Consider the following 6,218-nt stretch of genomic DNA (forward strand, 5'->3'; position numbering starts at 1 on the left):
CTTCCCCCCCTGGGATCCGATACTGGTGATGGAGTGGAGGCCCGATAATAAGGAAGTTGGAAGGAGCTAGGAAACCAGATGGTGGCGATGGGGTGGAGGAGGGTCGAAGCTCGGCGGAGAGCAGGGAGATCCATGGTTAGAGGTCCTTAAAAGCGAAGCGTTGAAGGGTGAATGGCTGAGGAGGAATGCAGACTTGACGTTGATTGGTTGGAGCAGAGACGCATGATGGAGTCATAGTACAGAGCCGGTGGTGGAGGTGAGTCTTCCAGATTGAATTTTTGTCAAAACTCCATCACTACAGCGCTGGACTGAGGTTTGAAAGCTACCAGAAGAAAAAACATCACAATCAGGTATTCAAGTGGATGTGAAAATCTAGACTGAATGTGTAAAGTCCGACCTCAAACTTACATAAACCTTATGTCAATCTTACATCGATCCATACTATATATTTAAAAAATAAATTCCAAGCTGCTCTGAAGATGCTGATGGTTTAGAAACTGTCTGTCAGATTAAACACCCCAGAAAGCTGAATGATTATACTAGACTGCAGTGTAGTGCTGCCTGTTTGAAGAACATGTACTACTTGGGTCTCAGTGTGAGCAAATGATGGAACATCCAATCCTATGATGTGTGCAGCTTTTAGTGCATTATTGCAAACCGTGGAAATCACAGTGTTCTGCTGGGCCATGCATGGGTACATCACTTTTCTGTGACGTCTTGTTTTTACATTCTAAAAGATCAACTGCCAATAATTTCAGTGCTCCATGTTTGCCTTTAAGTAGTTGGATAACTACTAGAGAAATTCATTAGAAAGAAAGGGGTGCAAGAAAAAACCTGATTCTTATTTATTCATTTATCAGAGAGACACAAACATGGAACAGATTTTTGTTCATTATGGCCTTGGTCGGTTACCTAGATAAAAAGGAGAATTGCTTGTTGTCTTCATTGCAGCCATGGTTAATGTTAAGTCCGTTGAATTTGTAACATTTAATGCTAAAGGATTGAATAGCCCTATACAAAGAAAAAGAGTCTATACTTACCTAAAAAAATTAAAACCTGATATTGTTTACTTACAAGAAAAACATTTATCCGACACGGAGCATTAAAAGCTTAAAAGAGAGTGGGTAGGTCATGTTTTCTTCTCATCATTTGGTTCAAAGTCAAGAGAAACAGCAATTTTGCTGCAGAAAAACAACCAATTTGTTGCTACTAGAACTATATCTGACCCTTCAGGTTGACATGTAATGGCTCAAAGGCAAATGTATTCAGAATCCTGGACATTTATGAACATTTATGTACCTAACTATGACAACAGTTTATTTCTACAGGTCTTTCCTCAGATCTCCCAAGCACCTGGGTTTCACGTGGTGGGCAGGGATTTGAATTTCTGTTAGACACTGTGTTTCATAGATCTTCTCTAAATCAGCTAAAATCACAATTTCATTTATGAAAGACTTAACGGATGTCTGGAGGCAGATGCATCCACTGGATAGAGTTTATTCATTTTATTCACATCCCCACAACTGCCATACCAGAATAGATAATTTTTTGATTTCTAGTCAGATATTTCATCGTGTGATTAACAGTGAATATCTTCCAAGACTACTTAGTGATCTTTCTTCGCTGGTGATGTCGGTGTCCATGTCCGACAAGGTGACTGAAAGGTACAGATGGAGGCTCAATCTTACTCTTTTAAAACTACCTGAATTCAGTATCTTCATCAAGGGACAGTTTAACCTCTTCATTTTAACAAATAGACCATCTGCACCTAATATTTTCATGTTTTGGGACACATTAAAAGCCTTTCTGAGGGGCCAAATTATATCCTATACTAACCAAGATAAAGAAAAAACACACCACGGAGCTTAATACTCTGGAAAGACAAATTAATGATCTTGAGAAAACATACCAAAGCACCCCAACTAAAGACAGGTACAGAGATTTGGTGAATCTGAAAATGAAATACAACACTATGAATACATATCAAGCAGAGAGGGCAATAACTAGATCTAAACAACAATTTTGTGAACTTGGGGAAAAGGCACATAAAGTACTAGCATAGCAACTTAAAACTGCGGAAAACAAGCGAACAATTAATGCTATAGAAAAACCATCAAAAGATATAACGTATAAACCCAAAGAAATTAATGAGGCCTTTAAAAAGTACTATTCAGATCTTTATACATCACAAGCTCAGGGGATTTACATGTAATTGAGTCCTTTTTATCCTCCATTGAATTACCATGTTTATCAGAAGAGATGAGGGAGAACTTGGACAAACTCTTTGTTAGGGCTGAATTAACAGATATTATTAATTCACTTCCTGGAAATAAATCACCTGGGGAGGATGGCTGTCCATCCGAGTTTTATAAAGAATTTCAAGATCTTCTTAAATCACTGTTGATAGATGTCCTTGAGCAAAGCGGGAGGGAAGAGTGTTTTCCAGACTCATTCTCTCAAGCTGTTTTAACAGTCATCCACAAAAAAGGGAAAGATTCTTTAAAATGTTCCTCCTATAGACCAATCTCACTCCTACCGATTATCAACTAGTTACAAAAATGTTAGCAAGGAGATTGGAAAGGTGTCTACCTCTTCTTATCAACCCAGATCAAACCGGGTTTATTATAAACAGGTTCTCCACTAATAATTTGAGGCGTTTGTTTAACATAATACATCTTGCTAACAAAAAAAAGATATTAAGTGTAGCTGTCTCACTCGATGCTGAAAAGGCGTTCAATATGGTTGAACGGGCAATTTCTGTTTTGTGTCCTCAAGACATTTGGTTTTGGTGTTGGGTTTATAGATTTGAAACAATCTCTTTATAGATCCCCTCAGGCTAGAGTTATTACCAACGGGATTACCTCTGATCAATTTCAGCTCAACAGAGGCAACAGACAGGGAGATCCAGTAAGTCCCGCCCTCTTTGCGCTTGCCATTCAGACCTTAGCAGAGGCCATTAGAATAAACCCTAATATTTGTGGCTTTGAGATTGGCACTGATGTGCACAAGTTTTCACTTTTTGTGGACAACATAATTTTATTTTTGACCAATCCAGAACACTCTTTGTTACCTTCAGGAACTACTGGGTAAATACAGTTCATTTTCTGGATACAAAGTTAACCTGGAAGAAAGTGAAGTTTTGCCGCTGTCTGTATTTGGCAGCAGTAGAGTTCAATGCATGTCTACTTTCAAATGAGCTTCTATTGGTTTTAAATATTTGGGAGTACAGTGCATTGAGTGCGTTGTTGCTGAAAAGCGCTATATAAATAAACTTGACTTGACTTGACTTGACTTGAGTGTTTGTTGACAGTAACCTTACAAATCTCTATAGACTCAACTTAGTTAGCCTGCTTCAGAGGGTGAGTGAAGACTTGGGAAAATGGATGGATTGACCTCTCACATTATTTGGTAGGATCAATGTCATAAAGATGAATATCCTCCCTAGATCTCTGTGCATGTTTCTGTCGCTTCTAATACACATCCCAATAGCATTCTTTTCCTCTCTTAAACAAACAATCAGAAAATGTATTTTGCATGGTAAGACACCAAGACTAAGTATGGATAAACTATCACTGGAGTTTGAGGACGGAGGCCTGACGCTCCCTCATTTTCAGTTGTACTATTATACGGCTCAGTTTAGGTTCTTGGCACAGATGTTTGATATTGAGTCTCCTCCTTCATGGCTCAAAATTGAAATAACAGAGATGAAAGAACAGACATAAATAAATTTACTGTACCACTGGGATAAAAAAACAATCAAAACTGCAACTGATATTCCTTTAATCATCCAATCAATCCAAATTTGGTACAAACTTTGTGAAATGTTTAATTTAGGAGGCTTTCTTTGTCCTAAAAGCCCTTTATGGTGAAATGGATTGTTACTAAAGGTCTTTCAGATGGACAACTTTAGATCTTGGCAGGAGAAAGGTATTAGCCAGTTAGCACATTGCTAAACAAAATGAGTGTTTATGTTATGATTTGGGGTTGTTTGGTGTTCGGTTTCTGGTTTTTTCTTATATGTTCTCAGTTTTTGAATCATGCTTCTGTTTATTATTTTCCTGGTAACACTTTAGTTTTTGTTTTGTATTCAAGATTCTTTGTTTTTGCTCCAGCCACGTTTTGTTCTGTCTGTCAATTAACCTTATCCGCTTCACCTGCTCCAAGCTAATCTGTCTCCTTGCTCCACCTGTTTCACACTCCATATATACACACCCGTTCAGTTATTTGGCGCAGAAACATTTCTCAAATCATGTCTTGTTGCCAAATCATGCTCACGTCTTGTTTTGTGGATCATGCCAAGCCTGTCCTGCCTGTCCATTTATTGTTTTGTTCCTGCCTCTTCTGAGAGTGAGTTTTTGTTTTTTATTAAATCGTTTTGCACTTACCATCATGCTGCCTGCTAGTCTGCATTCCGGGGTCTCCATCTCGCAAGCCCTAACAGTTTATGTCCGTAGAACAGTTAAAAGAGAAGTTTAAGCTGACAAATAAAGATTTCCTTAGCTTCCTCCAATTACGTGACCTTATTACAACCAATCAAAAAGCAAATTTGAAGCTACCTCCCATGTCTCCATTCGAGTATGTGTGTCTTACCGGCCAGCCATCATCATGAACTATCTCAAGGGTGCATACTTCCCTCATGTCGACTCTAACCACAACAGATATGGACAGTTCAAGAATTAAATGGGAGAAGGACCTGGGAGTATCTATTAAGAAGCAGTTATGAAAACATTTGTGCAGAGAAGGGGTCACCTCTACCCTAAATGCTCGATTTAAGATAGTTTTGCATTTGGCATCACCCTCAGCCTGAGGTTATTATTGTCCCTGCCAGGGCATAAAGACAACACACACACAAAAATCTGGGCTGCATGCAGCCATTTGCAGAGACCCAGAGCAGAGCACTCTGTCAGGGCTGCAGCATAAAATGACATCTTTAGGTTCTTGTCACCCTGGTTTGGGATTTCTTGCAGCTTGTTATTATCACATTTTTTTGTCAGAACGTTTTTCTTGTGTCTAAGAACTATTATATATAAACGCTGTGGTAGGAGGCACCTATGAGAACTTCCCAAGAGCTCTGCACTTGAGTTCTTGTGTAGAATTAAAGGTCCTGGCCAGAGAGAACTTTGTTCTTACAAAAAATAGCACATTTCTCTGTTCTTGAGGAGTATGTATTGCCCCTTACATTTGGTTTATACATGCTGCTTCTGTCCTCACAAACGGCATCTTGACAGCAAGAAGCGCACGTGTTCGAACTAATTTTGGGGAGCGTGTCCTGTCGTTTTGGCCGGTTGTACACATCTGAATTTATGTAGCACTCCGCGCACAGCAAGAGGGCCACTTTCCAAACAGGAAGGGCAGCTAAAGTAGAGTCTTAAAGTATGTTTGTATTAACAAGCATATGCACGGCTGAATATAAACACTGTTCAGAAAGATTTTTGTCTGCAGTGCCCTCTACTGTTTAAAAAAAGAACGTCACCGCCACCAGGGGTTGTGCTAACAGAATATTTTTCGTTTTTTACTGTTTTTTTAAACTGTGACGGAAAACTCTGAAATGCCATCTGTCATTTTGACAGATTGCAATTCACACCCTGACCACTTGGTGGTGTGTTAGCATATTAATTAGCTGTTTTTGCACTTGATGCATGTCCAAAGTTTCTTTAACGTGTTGATAAATGAGGTGAAAAAGAGGGACTGATCCAGAGGAAGGTGAAGAACAAATGCAGGTGCGCAATTCAGGTACTTCTGGACTAGAATGAAGTTGTGAGACTGAGTGTTACATGATTTCATCTGGTTAATGTGGATTTTCCAGTTTGTTTGGACTAAACATTAGTTAAAATAAATGAAAATAAATGCTAATAAATGTTTAATTAATGTCATTTAAAAAAATAAAGTAACAGGTGAAAAAAGATTATGAAAGAATTCTCCAGAAACCTTTTCTGTGTGATGGTACAACCATGGCATTAGGCTTTATGTGTTGATTAAATAGTGTACTTTAATGTTAAATGCTTAGGAATACGGTATTGTACGTTATTTTTATATATATAACATATATATATATATGTATGTCCAATGCCATCAATTAAAAAGGCTAATATCCAGCAGTCGCTGGTATGAAATATGTAATCAGTCAAAAACCACATCATTTCACCACAAAAACCACATCATTTCATTGTATGTTGGAAAACCTCCCCACAGGGCCCCTCTTGCCCCTCTTCTAGGTT

General features: G+C 38.5%; 1 protein-coding gene across 1 annotated transcript in view; it reads left to right on the top strand.

Moving 5' to 3' along the window:
• The window catches only part of kctd7 (potassium channel tetramerization domain containing 7), a 32,465-nt gene that overhangs the window by 25,428 nt on the left and 819 nt on the right, over positions 1-6,218 (top strand). The window lies entirely within an intron of this gene.

The sequence above is a fragment of the Girardinichthys multiradiatus genome, chromosome 11 (genome assembly GCF_021462225.1).
Source record: "Girardinichthys multiradiatus isolate DD_20200921_A chromosome 11, DD_fGirMul_XY1, whole genome shotgun sequence".
In the NCBI taxonomy this organism is placed as follows: Eukaryota; Metazoa; Chordata; class Actinopteri; order Cyprinodontiformes; family Goodeidae; genus Girardinichthys; species Girardinichthys multiradiatus.